Below are 16,361 nucleotides of genomic sequence, written 5' to 3'. Positions count from 1 at the left end.
TATTTATAAGGATTTAATATTAAACTATTATTTTTGATTTATGAAAATATACTTGATAAAATGATATTTTTAGTTTTATAACTAAAATTACTTGATATGTATTTATTAAACGATAGTTTTTAAGTATCTTTATATATATATATATGAAAACGATTCTTAGAAAATATATGTATATGAGCGAAAACAATTATTAAAAAGTCAGTTTTTAGTAAAATAATTATTATTAATCATTAATATTATTTAAACTTGTTAATTTCTTATTAATACAAAAATAAAATATCAAAACAAGTTGCAGGAGGGTCGAACCCGCGACCTCCGCTCCCAAACCCGTTAGTTTTACCCAGCAAACCAAGTGATGATTTGCAAGTATAACTCAGCCCGTTTAAAGATAAACACCAACTGGTTCAGACCCCTTTAACCAAGAACCCTAGAAGTCTGGCCTGCTTCAATCGATTACAATTAATCAAAATCAGTTTAGGGGTTTTGATCCCCTTGAAATCGCGACCCAAAACATATTGTTGGGTCCATATTTGGTGGTTTGTACTTAGTTATATGTTTATTGGGTTTCGTATTGGGCTATGAATGTAAACCGAGATCCTTATGGATCTCGGTGGGCTTTGGGCTATGGTTGGGCTTGTGTATTGAGTACCCTATATATAGAATGCACTGTATAAGGTTCAAGATTGCTAGTTCAGTAGTTGGTAAGCAGTTGTTGAACACTTTTATAGCCACCGTATAGAGAGCATAAGATTCTGTGTGAACCGGTTTATGTATTAGACGATTTATTGATAATAGAATCGTATGCATTGAAACCATATTACATCGTGTTCATCTTGTTCTTCATTTATATTGTTCTTGAATCACCACGGTGTTAGGATTCCGCACTAACATCGTGTTTGGTTGATATCATAGTTGTAGTGATCCAGATTCGGGATTTACAATTGGTATCAGAGCCAAACTCTCACTAAGATGACAGTGAATCACCAACTCATTATATATATAAAGTTAGGAATGTCATAATGGAGGCCTCCCTTAAAAATTATAAACTAATGAACCAAGTTAGAATGGTTACGAGGGTATGAAGAATTGAACTGCAATCTTGCTAATTTTGATCTATTTTTACATTGCTGAGGATTTGAGGCCTGGAATATATGAAAAAAATTCTTTTCTTCGATTTGCAAGACGGGAGTCAAAAGTGTTGAAAGAATTGTTCTTCAAATGTGTCAAAAAGAGAGACGTATAAAATTGCAAAACATCAAAGGTTGAATTATGTATCTATAGAGGTAAGGTACCAAAAAGACCCAAATACCCTTAAGTATCACCCGCGGGTCGGAGAGGAACCCCTCATATACCACCCGCGGGACATATGGATCACTCACACAATAGGGTAGAGGAAGAGTATCCTTACACCACACGCGGAAACATTCAGGCACCCTCAAACGTCACCCAAATGATAGCACATCTATCTCCAATTTGACCGGAAGGCAATGCCAATAGGACAACTGTAAATAACTAATTACCTTCTAGAAGAATAACCATGATTGTTACTTGAAGAATACGTGACTCATCAACCAATAGATGGAGGACACCTGGCCAGGTTGTTATACGTGCACATGGCCAGGGATCAACCCGTCCTACCGTAGAATGAAGCGTGTCCAGGTTGTTATACCCATGCACATGGGACGTATAGCTCAACCTATCACATAAGGACACGCATCCAGACGGTTATGGGAGATCTTTTAGAAAGGGACAGCTGGCCCAATCACAATTCCCAGATTCTTCGGCTATAAATACCTTCTCCATCTGCATGAGGTGCACATTCACTCTCAAGTATTTACTCTCAATACTCTAGTAATTTCTCTACGTCAGAACGGTACTTATTCTCACGCCGGAGGGTGGTTACGGGAAGACCCCCCCCCCCCTCTTGTCCTTCCCTTAACAAGCTCACGGTGTTTGTTTTGCAGGTTTCAGTCACTGGACTTTGGGAAGTTATGCTCATATTGTGTTGGTTGTTATTGTATCCTACCCGGTTGATTCATTAGATCTAGGGCCCGTATTGGGGATTGGATCAATGTTTCTTCATTGGCGTAATCCGTTTTGGTGTTAGAATTGCACAAGTTTTCGTTGGTTTTTTGGTTCATACGATATGAGTAAGCTTCCTGAAAGGCCGACAGGAACTCCTGTACCTGTTTCACGTGTTACTGATACTGAAACACTCGTAGGCTTTGCCTCGAGTGTCTTCGCACTATCATCGCTCCTGGTAGTTCTGCCCCAGGCGATTTGGGACATGCTACGATCCCAGCAGGTCTTACTCCGACGGACCTAGGGCATGTCACAGCGCCATGAGGTTCCAGATCCAGCAATCCCGGGAGGATTACAAAAGAAACTTATCGGACTCATTCAGAGTTAGGTCTGGAGGACGATTCTGATGAGTCTGAGCAAGGAGGAACTCATCATCATGATTCCAGAGGTAGGGGACCCTTGTCTCCGGACGAGTGGTTCCGTATCCAACAAGAAAAGGTGGTAGCAATGTATGAGCGGCGGGTACGCAAAGAGAGACTCTAGGCTCGAACTCTTAATTATGAAGAATCTCCTAGGATATCCCTCTCCCCTCCTCCAACAGTAAGGAGGAGTCAGATCCGCCATAGTATTCAGGCGGAGAGAGATCATATAGAAGTTCGAAGACTGCGGGACCGTCCTCGTATGGTCATGCACATACCATCTTACCTTGACGAGTATGACAGTTACGACCCGTCGTACCATCCAGGTGATATCAGTTACTACACTAGTGATAGCCGCATTCACCTACATGAGGGAACTAGCCGTCCGTAGGCAGTAGTTCGCCAGGAGGGATATCACAGTGATGCTGAGGAAGACTTTTCTAAGCCATATCGTCCGGCTGCTTTTGTTGAAAAGTCGAAGTTCATCGCAAAGATTGCAACTGCCCCGTTTCCAATCGACACAAAGATCCCAACATCCGTAGGGAAGTATGACTGAATGTCTGATCCCAGTAACCATCTGATGAACTTTGTTGCCGTTGGAGGAGTTAGCGGTTGGACTCTTCCATATTGGTGCCACATGTTTGCACTAACCTTCACTGGGGAGGCGCGGGAGTGGTTCGATAAGCTTCTGGATGGACAGATAAAAAGCTGGGATGATTTTGTTGCAAATTTTTCACAACACATTAGCCAGCAGAAAAAACACACTAGAGATCCGTCCGAGATATTAGACATCGTTAGGCGGAATAATGACTCTATCAAAGATTTCATTACCCGTTTCAATAAAGAAAGTCTTAATATCGGTGAAGTAAGTAAAGATATGTTGCGAGGAGCTTTTCGCAAGAATGTGAAAAGCGACGAACTAATTTGGACGTTAACTGGAAGAGATGGTATGCCCAAGTCTTGGGATGAAATCATGACTGCAGCAAAGTTGTTTGCAAGAACCCAAAAGACTTTGGCAACCAATAATCAGAAACAGAACTTAAAAGTCGCATTCCAGACTCCCGACCGAACAAGCAGGCAAAAGGAACTATTTGGTCTAGACTTGAGCCGTCCGCGGAGGCGTCTAAACCTTTCTATGCTAGATCGTTGATTGGCAATAAGAACAAAGAAGGCTCCTCGACTCGAGGCACAAACAATTGGACTCCACTTTCAAAAACTCCTGCTGAAATCCTCACTACGGAGAATGTGAATTTCAGAAAACCACAGCCACTCACAAGGAGATCGTTCCTTGACGGCAAAAAGCACTGTTCGTTCCATGATGGCATCGGTCACAATACGAATGAGTGTGTTGCTCTGAAAATGAGATTGAGGCGGCTGCGAATTCATGTCAACTTGGACATTTGGAAAAAGGTGGAAAACCTGGGGCTGGTAAGGCTCCCACGCAAGATAACCAGGGCCCGCCCAAAAAGCAAGTCAAAGATTTAAACGTTCACATGATTCAGGGTGGACACAAGGTTGGCGGGAAACAGAGAGAATTCCTGGATGAAGAGTGGAAAAATGAGCCTGTGATTTTTCCACGAGTCAAAGGAGGCCCTTGCAACAAGAACCCTTTGATCATCACTGCTCTTTTTGGTCATTATCGCTCATAGTAAGTTTTCTTCGACATTGGTAGCACGTCGGACATAATGTACGAGCAGTGCTTCGAGCAGCTAGATGAAGAAGATAAGGAGTGGTTGAAACCTATTCATGCTCCGATATCTTGTTTCGGAGGAGAGATAATGCACCCGCGAGGGGTGATATCTTTTCCGGTCACTCTCAGTGACGGAATCCATTCAAGAACCGAAGAGGTTGAGTTTCTAGTTCTACCAGTAACATCGAAGCATGACATTATTTTGGGTCGGGAAGCGATTGGTGACTTCAATGACCATCCTTCTACAGCACACGGCGCAGTTGGAGTTCCGACTCGCACTGGTGTAGCTATCATTCATATCAATCGCCATTGCTTCGCGACAGAGAGTTCTAAACCCAACAAAGTTCCGAAGTAGACTCGATGGACTGAACCTGAGAAATGGGTATTGAACAAGAAATTCACAGAGCAAACTGTAACAATTGGACCCGCTATCTCCGAGATAGTAAGAACATTTTTGAAGCAGTTGCTGACAAAGAATGTTGACATCTTTGCATGGCAACCCGTGGATATGACTGGGGTCCCGCAAAAGATTGAACACAAGTTGTGAGTAAACCTAGCGTTTACTCCAGTTGTACAGAAGAAGCGTAAGATGGGGCCGGAACAAACGAAAGCAATGAACGAACAAGTTCAGGACCTCTTACATGTTGGAATCATCCGCCCAATCCAATACCAGACTTGGGTCGCCAATCCGATCATTGTCCCTAAAAGCAACGAGACATGGCGGATGTGCAAAGATTTCAAGGATCTTAATAAGGCGTGTCCCAAAGACTGTTATCCATTGCCGAAAATCGACCTCAAAGTTGATGTTGTAGCTCCATTCAAATTCAAGTGCTTCTTAGATACCTACAAAGGCTATCATCAAATCCGCATGGCGGCGGGTGATGAAGATAAGACAGCGTTCCGAACAGACCAAGGCACATACTGTTATAAGATGTGGCCATTTGGTTTAAAGAATGCGGGGGGGGGCTACATATCAGCGGTTGATGGATGAGGCATTCAAGAAACAGATTGGTCGGAACTTGGAAGTTTACATGTATGTTCTCGTAATCAAAAGCATTGAAGAAGATCAGATGCTAAGAGACACGAAGAAACATTTGAAACTTTGAGAAGCATTAATATGAAGCTGAATCCAGCCAAGTGTTCCTTCGGGATGAAAGAGGGAAAATTTCTAGGAGTGATCGATACCGGCGCGGGTTTTAAGGCCAATCCGGATAAAGTCCAGGCAGTAGCCCGCATGCCTTCTCCTTCGTCCCTCAAGGAGGTACAGACACTCAACGGAAGATTGGTTGCACTGAATAGATTTTTAGCAAATCATGCAGCCAAGTCTTACCCGTTCGTGTCAACTCTGAGAAATTGCCTCAAGAAGGCACATTTCAAGTGGACCGCTGAAGCTGAACAAACATTCTTGGAGGTCAAAAAATGCCTAATGGAGTTACCTACCCTAACCTCACCACATGCGGGTGAACCTCTGACATTATATATATATCTGCTACTGACATCGCCATTGGGGCCGTACTACTGACGGACAGAAAAAACGTCCAAACGCCAATTTATTATGTCAGTAGAACGTTGACAGACCCAGAAACTAGGTACTTAATGCTAGAGAAACTGGTTCTGGCGTTGATCTATGCTGCCAGGCGATTACATAGATATTTTCATGGTCACCCCATCAATGTGCTGACAGGGTACAAACTCAAGAATGTACTAAGAAAACCGGAATTTTCTGGGCGATTGGCGAAATCGGTCATCGAACTGGGTGAACACGCGATTGAATACAAACCCAGGCCATCAATCAAAGGGCAAGTGCTGGCGGACTTCGTCACAGAGGTTCCGCAACACAAAGAACAAGAATGCTTAGCTGAACAACAACCTCAAGTACCTCCGGAACAAGGACAAGTATGGTCATTTTTTACGGACGGAGCATCCAGAAGCGAGGGATCTGGCGCAGGCCTCAGGCTAGTCAATCCCGAAGGCCATGAGTTTACTTACGCCATCAAGTTAGACTTTAAGAGTACTAACAATGAGGCAGAGTATAAAGCTTTTTTGGAAGGCTTACGGATAACTAAAAAACTTGGGGTAAAGCACTTGGAAGTGCGGGTGGGTTCCATGCTGATAGCAGGGCAGATCAATGGGACTTACGAAGCAAAAAACGATGTAATGGCTTCGTATCTGTCGCAGGCAAAGGACTTAATTCTTCAGTTCTCTTCGTTTAAAATTGTTCACATCAAGAGAAGCGAGAACAAGTCGGCGGACACCCTTAGCAAGTTGGCTTCAACAAATTTCGAGCATTTTGCTGAGGACACTCGGATTGAAGTTTTGGATCGCCCGTCAATCCCGCAACACCAACTTTTGGTAATTCAAACCGGAGTAGAATCTTGGATGACACCTATCATAGCTTACTTGTCATCAGGAGCTCTACCGGAAGAAAAGATCGCAGCTCGGAAGATAAACACAAAGCGTTGAACTATCAGATGAATGATGGTGTTTTGTACCGACGATCCTTCCTCGGCCCACTACTTAGATGCATGGATGCCGAGGACGCGAACTATTTAATCAGAGAAGTTTATAAAGGGATTTGTGGTCTCCACGCAGGTCCAAGAATGGTAGTTGCAAAGTTAATGAATGCCAGATACTATTGGTCAGGAATGCATCTGGACGCTGTGCAGGAAATCAAGAAATATGATTCTCGTCAGCGTCACAGCGGCCATAGAACGAACTCGTTCCAGTCACTTCCGCATGGCCGTTCCAGAAATGGGCTACTGACATCATGGGACATTTCCCTAAAGCCCCGAGACGTGTCAAATTTCTAATCGTGGCCATTGATTACTTCACAAAGTGGGTAGAAGCCAAACCAATCACATCTATTACGGCATCAAGTGTCAAGAAATTCCTTTGGGAATTCATAATCTGCCGGTTTGGTCTTCCGGTGGAACTTGTAAGTGATAACGGTACTCAATTCGCGGACAACGGACTACAAGAATGGCTGAAAAAACTTCATGTCACTCAGATTTTCACATCTGTGGCCCATCCGCAGGAAAATGGTCAGGTCGAACGGACCAACCGGACAACTAAGGAAGGGATTAAGGCAAGGTTAGACACTAAACGAACCAGCTGGGTTAACGAATTGCCCCATGTACTATGGGCCTTCCGCACTCAGAAGAATTCGAGTAATTCTGAAACGCCGTTCAGCTTAACCTACGGCACCGAGGCCATGATCCCGGCCAAAATCGGAGTTCCATCCGCACGAACTCTACTGATCAAAGATAACGACAAAGAGTTAAGGATGAACCGCAACCTTCTTGAAAAAAGAAGGGAATTGGCATCAATCCGCGAGCATAACTACAAACGCCAACTGCAGAAGTATTATGACTCGCGGATCAAGAAATGCATGTTTGATGCGGGAGACTTTGTCTTTCACAGTAATGAAGCTTCTGGCCAGGAGCCTCCGGGAAAGTTGGCCCCAACTTGGGAAGGCCCTTACAAGATTAAACAAGTACTATCTAAGGGTGCTTACAAGTTAGAAAAATTGGACGGGACTGAGATCCCTAGAACTTGGAACATAGCACAGTTAAAGAAATGTTACATTTAGCAAGACATGTTTTTATTTTTTATCTTAGGCCTGTGTGCCAAGTAGATTGAATGAAAGACATGTAATGTCATCTCTTGTAATTTCATTCGGCTTAGGCCTTGTTTATGAAAGACTGTTAGTTTCATTTTAGTTTTATGTAATACATATGTTCTGGTCCGCGCAGCAGAGGGATTCATATGATCGAACAACAAGAATGGCGTAATCCTTTATTGACAAAAAGAAGATCCTACAAACACTTATATTATGAAAATAAGACAAAATGTACCGGATAAAAAACAAACTTCTTATTAGTATTCAAATGGGATTACAAAAGGTGTTACAAGGAAGATGGATTTATTTGTATACAATTAAGAAGACGCGTCTTCACCTTCCGCATCTTCATCCTCTGCATCTTCTTGACTTTCTTCGTCATCAGCGAGAAGAATTTTTAATTGATCAATCCCGTCTTCTTCATCCACAAGCTTTGTTATTTGATCTTCAATAGAGAATTTTAAATTATCAAACGTCTTCGTTTGATCAGCAAGAGCCTTGGCGGTATCTTGGCCATGTAAGACGAATTCCTCGGGGAGTCTACCTTCTTCAGGAAATTTAAACCCTTCCTGGAAACCCGTCTAACGACCATCTCGAGAAGACACAATCAAAATCCGGGCAAGGCAGTTTCCAAGTTCATCGCCTCTCCTAATGTAGGCAGTTCCCAAGTTCATCGCCCCTCTTGTTTAGCAGTTTCAGCAGCCAAGCGACTATCCCTGGCTTCATTCATAGCCCCTAGGGCTTCCTTCTTCGCCTCGGATACTTTGATCTCCAAATCATCCCACGCATCATTCATACTTAACCAGTCTCGGCAAATTTCTTGTGTGGAGGAGACAGTATTCTCCAAGGAGTAAGAATAGGAATTTAATAATTCTTGGTGAATACGGTTGCGTTGTCGTTCCCTTTCCGCTGGGGAAGGCTCTTCTGTAAGTACTCCAGGCATACGTCCACATCACCAAATGTGGAATCCTACCGACCAACGCGGGCGGTGCACAGAAGCCTCTCCCTCGGGGCAGGACGTAGATGCCTGACGACCATATGCGCTAGATCCCCCCTGATCCCTAAAATGGTGAAGCACAGTAAAAGTTGTTGCGACGATGGGGTCCTCATCGTTTCCATCTTTCTTCTCCTCTAGAGGAGGGGTATCCGTGATAACAATCGGATCCTGGACAATTTTAGGTGGAGATTGAGGAGGAGTAGATCCCGTTAGACCTGCAGGGTCCTCAGAAGATTCCTTCAGGAAATCTACAAAACAATACTTTATGAAATCAAGAACACATCTTACGTGTCAATAATGGTTCTTAAAATTATAGCCATCAAAATTACCTGAAGGGGCATCATTAGATGTAAGCTGTTGGAGACGGGCGCCCAAATTTGGCCTTTTAAGTTTTTTGTACGGGACGGCCTTGGTCGATTTTCCTTTGCGTTTCCCCGTTATTTTGGAAGTACCCGCACCAACAGCTTGATGCTTATCTTCGACGGCGACGTCGTCAGCAGAAGGATGATGGCCTTCGACAATGACATCGGCATTCTCGTTGTCGGCTTCCTTACTAGTCGTTGACTTCTGGTCCTGCTTCCGAGTCAGACCTACACTCGAATGTAGGATATTAGTGTCATTAACTGATAACCCTTCTTTACAGAGTGATGACTCTTCGCTAGACGAAAGGAGTACAATCACCCCGCTAGAAGTGGCAGCAGTAATTGGTCGAGGTCTTAAGATGTCCTCACCTTTCAGAAAAATTCCTCACCTTTCGCATACATCGCCTTGGAAACCACGGGTTCCTGGCGAAGAGCGATAGAAAATAAGAAATTGTGACGGGTACGCTCCATGATAGGGGAGTCCTTCGGATCAATCGAACGACGCACCATCAGACGCTCCTCATGGTCCAGAAGCGTACTGAAGATGGAGCCCTCGCTTGTATAAACAAGAACATAAGTCAGAACCTAGGAGGAATATTACAAACAAAGTGATAATAACTTACTCTTGTCCGGTTTCTCGTAGTATGGCTCCAGATCGGGGAAGGGCCATAGGCGGCTCATTCTAGCACCCACCATAGCTCCCTCGTGTATTGCGCGCATGGGAGTTGGCGTATTGGTTAATGTTGTGAACCAGGGACGATCCACTTGAGTGGTGGCGGAAACCACTAGTATCCCGTCATCTGATTTACGATAAGTCATCATAAAAGGAATGACATCTTCTCGGATCCAGAAAAATTTTAGCTTCCACTCATGGAGGCTGCAGATCCACTCGGTACCAATAACCGACTTTCCGGTTGAGGCCCAACTGTACAACCCGCCGCAGTAGGTCATCTTGTAAAAAATGGCAAACATACCGACAGACGGTTCAAGATCGCGAGCTTGACATCAGAATTCGAAATGTCGAACTCTTAACATCCCAAAAGGATGGATTTGCGATAGATGTACTCCGTATGTTGTCAAGACTGATTGGACAAATCTCATCACTGGAAACCGGAAATTTCCTGTCGTAAAATGGTCCACATAAACAGCCATTTTATTCGCCGGTGGTGCGGTAGCGATAGCACCGTCCGCCGGACGTTCCGGCTCCCACTCCGGCGCCAGGCCGTATACGTTAACAAAGTCATTGTAATATTTCTCCTTGAGGTTAACGACAACCTCATGAACAGCAGGAGCACTCTTCTTATATCCCGCCATCTAGATAAAATATCAGATTCTGCTAAAAAAGAACTCAAATATGAAAATCGAAATATTTAATGATGAAATCTCAGATCTGCAATTGAAGAGAGAAAAAGAAGAAAAATCAGTGAAAGATATAAATGAATCGAAGTAGATATGGTATATTTATACGCGTCGCAATTAATGCTACCGATTGGATGCTAGTGGAGGGAGAAACAACGACCCAATTACAAACTGACACGTCATGGGGGAAAGACGAAAAAGAAAATGTAGACTGTCAACAGATGTCATACACGTCTTATCAGTTATTTTGCGACGTTTCTCTTTCTGCCACGTCATCGCTCTCATCCCACTTGTAGAAATTCAAAATTGGAAAATTTGAAAATATCTTACAAGATATTATCATAATGCAAAACTAATACAAAACTCACAAGAGGACAAAAGTTTTTTTTTTCATTCAAGATAAAGGTATTTACAAAGGTGTGGAAAAGAAATTACAAAGCCTAATGCCTAATCTAAGAGTCCTGAGCGGAAGCATCTTCCGGAGGCGTAGGAGGAGTATCTTTTGGAGGAGTAGGCGGAGTATCTTCCGAGTCTTCCTCCAAGTACTCCTTCAATTGTTGCACACAACCACTGGCCGCAGCAAACTCCGGAAGCTTCTCTTGCAAAGGAAATAATAAGTTATCATAGTCATTGATTCGCGTGTCATACTCCTGAGCAACGTCAAGACCATGAAGTGGATGATCTTCAAAAGAACAACCAGTTTGAGCATATGTCATCCCTTCATTGAAACCTGCCACGCGGCCAGACTGGGAGGAAGCCGTAAGTAAAAAGGCAAGACTATCTATCAGCTCAGGCCCCTCCTTGACAAGCCTAATGACCTATAAAGAAAAACAAATTTGTTAATGAATGTATCACAAAAATTACGGTTAACGACGAAAGAGTGGGATAACATACCGCGTCAAGACCTTGGCTCAGCAGCCATCGTCGTTCCTTCTCTGCCCGTTCCGCTCTCTCTTGAAGTTCACGGAACCCACCGGCTATTTTTTTTCCTTGTCATTTAGATACTCACCTGCACGGCTTCCGCTTCATCGCGTGCTTGCAGAAGGGAATCATAGGCAGCTTGCACCCCAGCGGCACTTTTGTGTTTAAGATCAGGCTGCTCCTTCTGCAATTTCAACGTCGCCACAAGTTCTTAAATTTTGGCACCTTGGCGGGTCACTTGGCTTTCTAAAGCTGAATTAGACTCAATTGCCTTAGCCAGGTCCTCCTTTTTTCACTGGGTTACATCCTGAGCAGCTTGAAGGACAATGTTCTGCTTCTTACAAGCCTCCTCCCATTGTCGTGCAGCAGCCGTATGTCTGTCTTTTTCATTCCTGAGGGCAATCTCAGCGTCACTTAGCTTCCATTTAGTTGTGTTGGCTGTCACACGGCATTCATCAGCTTCTTTTCGAGCTTCCTCAGCAGTCCGGGTCATCTCTCCCAACTTCCCACCCATTGTCCACCATTCCCGTAATATTTCCTATCCACAAGCCATAGTGTTGGCCAAAGACGCGGAATAGTCCATATGAAGTTCGTGGAGAGAGCGTCCACGCTGGTGGATCCGCTCCGCAGGCGGCACACAGTGGTTAATAAAAGCTGAACAAGCATCAGGGTCAGTAAAGCGGGACCTGTTAAAGATATCCCAATTTGGGGTAAACAAGTGATAATCCTCCCCAGGATTCTCCTCCCCGTAATAATCCTAACTAGAGGATTGGCAGCGCATAGGGATCGAAGAAAACTGGCGGGGAGCATCACGAGTTGTCGCCCTTTCAGCGCCCTGCGAAAGGCGTTGAGGTTGAGAACCCTCCCCTCCACCCACAAAAAAGGTGAGGAGGAAAAGGAAAACTGCGGAGGCGGTCGGGGAGGAGATTCTTGTGTTACGGGTATTTCCTCATTCACAACAGGATCATTTCCTGTGGAATCAGAAGCTCCCCAGTCCCAAAAAGGTAATCCAAAGAGTCTTCAGTTTCTGGCTGAAGGATTGGGTCTTCTTGATTAACATCAGCAGGAGTAGGGAGTTTCTTTCCTTTCTCTACTGGTTCGTTCTCTTTTTCTGGAGGAGGGGATGGTAGTTTCTCGCCTTCAGGAGTGGGAGATGGTAACCTACCTCCACCAATAACATTCGACGGGTCTACACAATAGAACCACACATTAGTAATAATCAAAGACATAAAAATACAACGAAGGGAGGCTAGTATTATTTACCGGCCATCTCCTTCATACGACCAGCAAGGCTGAACGTCTTCTTCGGACGCCGCGTCCGCTGCTTCTTGGGTGCCGGACCTTCCTCCGTATACGCGGAGCTAGCACCCACGCTGCCTGCACGAAGAGACTCGAAGTTTCTCTTTCGCTCCAGCTCTGCCAACAGATGTGACAAAGATGATATTTCAGAAGCACTATCAGAATTTTCGACTTCTTGGGTTGTAGAATCGTCACTCGAAGAGAGAATGACGATTACCCCCATCAGAAGAAAGGATGTTAAGAGGACGAGGGTATAAGGTGTACGCACCTGACTGAAAGATTGCCTCCGAAGTTGCAGGCTCAGCTGGTACATTGGTAGAGAAGAGAAACCGATTATGCGTCCTCTCCAGGACAGGTGTCTCTTTCGCTTCGCGAATGCGTTTCGCCCTGCACCCCATGTTCTCAAAAAGGGCATTCAGCACCATTCACCTGAAAACACATAAAAGGTCAAACAAGACGATTAATAAAGAAGGCAAAAGAGAGAAAAGGGAAAACTAACTTACATTCGTTCACGCCCATAAAGACAGGCTCTAAATTAGGGTATGGCCACAAGCGGCTCATGCTCGCCCACACCAGAGCCTCTTCTGGCAGAATCCGCATGGGGGATGGTTCCGCCACCATGGTGTGGAACCACTCTTGTTGCTCGTGAGGAGCCGTAACAACCTCCAGAAGCGTCCCGCCAGTAGGGAGACAGACCATGGCGACTGGAACAACGTCTTCTGAAATCCAGAAGAACTTGTGTTGCCAATCTTTGGAACCTCCCTTAGGCAGAATGCCAATAACCCTACCCTCCCTAGAGTAACACTTAAACCACCCGCCACGGTTGGCTATCCGATAGAACACTGGGAAGCGGTCAACAAGAGGCAACATTCCCTTCGCCGTACACAAGAATTCAAAATGGCGAATTTGCATAACGGCAAGGGGATGTAACTGGGATAAATGGATCCCATAGGCACTTAGTACCTTCATAAAAAATTTTGTCATCGGAAACCGGAAATTTCCATACTCAAAATAGTCAGAGTATACGGCCATCTTGCCAATCGGAGGCAAGCTCGCCACAGATCCAGCAACAAGGAACTCGGGTCCCCATTCCGGTGGGATTCCATAAATACGAAGTAACGCTTCGTATTCAAAGACGTCCCATTTGATCTCTGCAGTGTCAATGGTAGGTACACTACTAGCCATCGGTTCGGTTAAAAACAGAAAGCAACGAGCAATTTTGAAGGCAGTCGAACGATTACTCAAATGGTTAAAGAAAAAAAGGAAAGCAGATATTTGGATATCAGAGGTGATAAACCTTCAAAAATAAGTAACCTCCACTATTTATATTCATCACAATTAATGCGATGGGATACGAACAGTGGAGAGAGAAACTCATTATCCAATAAACAAATGTCACGTCACGCGGGAAATTCAAAAAAGAGAAAAATGTACACAGTCGGGTACAGTGACAGCCGGCATAAACGTCCCATCACCTGCCCACACGCCTGCGAGTGGTCAACTTGTCCTTTTTCATGATTATTCACAGTTCCAACAAAAGATATTTCTACTAGCGTGCAAAATCCAAAAACCCCCAAATTTATCTTAAGTCCAAAATTTCACCCGCATAAAAACTTCACGCGGAAGAAACACTGGACTGGGGGGACTTATAGAGGTAAGGTATCAAAAAGACCCAAATACCCTTAAGTATCACCAGCGGGTCGGAGAGGAACCCCTCATATAACACCCGCGAGACATATGGATCACCCGCACAACAGGGTAGAGGAAAAATATCCTTACACCACACGCGGAAACATCCAGGCACCCTCAGACGTCAGCCGCATGATAGCACATCTATCCGCCAAGTTGACCGGAAGGCAATGCCAACAGGACAACTGTAAATAATTAATTACCTTCTAGAAAAATAACCACAATTGTTACTTGAAGAATACGTGACTCATCAACCAATAGATGGAGGACACCTGGCCAGGTTGTTATAACCGTGCACATGGCCAGGAATCAACTCGTCCTATCATAGAATGACGCGTGTCCAGGTTGTTATACCCATGCACATGGGACGTATAGCTCAACCTATCGCATAAGGACACGTGTCCAGACGGTTATGAGAGATCTTCTAGAAAGGGACAGCTGGCCCAATCACAATTCCCAGATCCTTTGGCTATAAATACCCTCTCCATCTGCATGAGGTACACATTCACTCCCAAGTATTTACTCTCAATACTCTAATACTTTCTCTACGTCAGAACGGTACTTATTCTCACGCCAGAGGGTGGTTACGGGAAGACCCCCCCCCCCCTCTTGTCATTCCCGTAACGAGCTCACGATGTTTGTTTTGCAAGTTCCGGTCACTGGACTTTGGGAAGTTGTGTTCATATCGTGTTGGTTGTTATTGTATCCTACCTGGTTGATTCATTAGATAGTTGAGCCTTTACAGAGATTTTCTCTATTGAAATATGTTAGTTTAGTAAACCAAATTTCTCTCCATTGTTATACTCTCTCCGTCCCTCTTTAAGTATCATGGTTTGAAAAACACAAAGTTCAAGGTAGATTGAATGATTATTTTTTTTGCTTATCAAATGAAAATAATGTCCTTGAAAATTGGGTTCATCAATATTGTTTATAAATGCTAGTTGTGTGTGTTTAAGTGTAAACTTATAAATTAGTTAATAAATTTTGAAAATGAACATTTATAATATGACAATAAAAAAGGAAACATGGGCTCTTTTAATGAAACGAAGTATTAGTTTTTGTTTGGTAAAAAACACATGATCAAATATGTAAGGTTAATATACGACTATAGGTGAGATATAAAGTCATGGTTGGTGTCGCATGAGCCTCATTAGACCAAGTGGTATAGCCAGGTTGTGCCACACAACATTTTTTTTCTTTATTTTTGTCTTTTGTTATAAACTTTTTATTTTATTTTTTTTTGCTTACTAATTATGTTTACAATTTAGTGATTGGATCCTTTTGTTCAATATTCATTTGTGAAACTAAAAAAATTATTTTTGATGTTGTCACATCAACCGAATTCATGTCGGTTCGACGATGCAACACGCATATCTTGTTTTTTTAATATGTTAATTTGTTGTATTTTGGCATTGACGAATTTATTTTTTTGGTTTAGTTATTGTGTCATAACCGGACACCAACTGAATTTGTGTCGCACCACACACGATTTTTATCAATTATCAACCTACTACACGTCGTTTTGTTTTTTTAATCGATCATAAGTTATGTACGAGTGCCAATATTAATTTATGCGGGTTACGAGATCAAATCCACATCGTTCCACCACCGCGTGGGTTTTGTTACCTAGTTCCTTCAAAAGAGGAAATAATGTTTGCGGCTCTAACTTGGATAACCATTTTACCATTTGTAAAAACCTATTATAGTACTTGGTTTAAGTTCAATTCACTTTGAAGTTTTCTTTTAACACTCAATTTATATATATATTTTTGATTTATTTGATAAAAGCTTAGACAAAAATTAAGTTTTGTGGTTTCTATAAATTGTTTTCTTTGAAGTTGTGAGTCTCTGATTCATCGACTATTTATATTCACAGAAATACATAAATCTTACTCAGATTGTTTAGTTTCACACTTTCAAGGATTCACCTTATCATAATCATAATGCTATTGCCGCGTATAATTTAGTTTCTGTAAACATTTAT

Source organism: Bidens hawaiensis, unplaced genomic scaffold (assembly GCF_021521415.1).
Source record: "Bidens hawaiensis isolate Kalapana, Puna unplaced genomic scaffold, B.hawaiensis_p1.1 tig00031747_1, whole genome shotgun sequence".
NCBI classification, from domain to species: Eukaryota; Viridiplantae; Streptophyta; class Magnoliopsida; order Asterales; family Asteraceae; genus Bidens; species Bidens hawaiensis.
Note: the sequence above shows the minus strand (reverse complement) of the source record.